This window comes from Chiloscyllium plagiosum, chromosome 18, assembly GCF_004010195.1.
Source record: "Chiloscyllium plagiosum isolate BGI_BamShark_2017 chromosome 18, ASM401019v2, whole genome shotgun sequence".
NCBI lineage: Eukaryota > Metazoa > Chordata > Chondrichthyes > Orectolobiformes > Hemiscylliidae > Chiloscyllium > Chiloscyllium plagiosum.
This window is the reverse complement of record NC_057727.1, coordinates 64614673-64614876: the sequence shown is the minus strand read 5'-3', so window position 1 is coordinate 64614876 and position 204 is coordinate 64614673.

Sequence of the window (204 nt, the reverse complement as noted above, 5' to 3'; positions counted from 1 at the left end):
ACGTTCTGGAAGTGTGGTTGAGACAATAATATAGGAAAACAGGCAATGATGCAGGATGGTGCTGTTGAAGACAGAGGCAAAGACAGAAGGAAAGAGAGGGGGTGAAGACAGCAAGCGGAGGGAGACAGATGAAAAGGAGAGGGAGAAGCAGAGAGACAGGAGGGGGCTAGACAGGCATTGACAGAAGAGGGGGAGACAGGATGG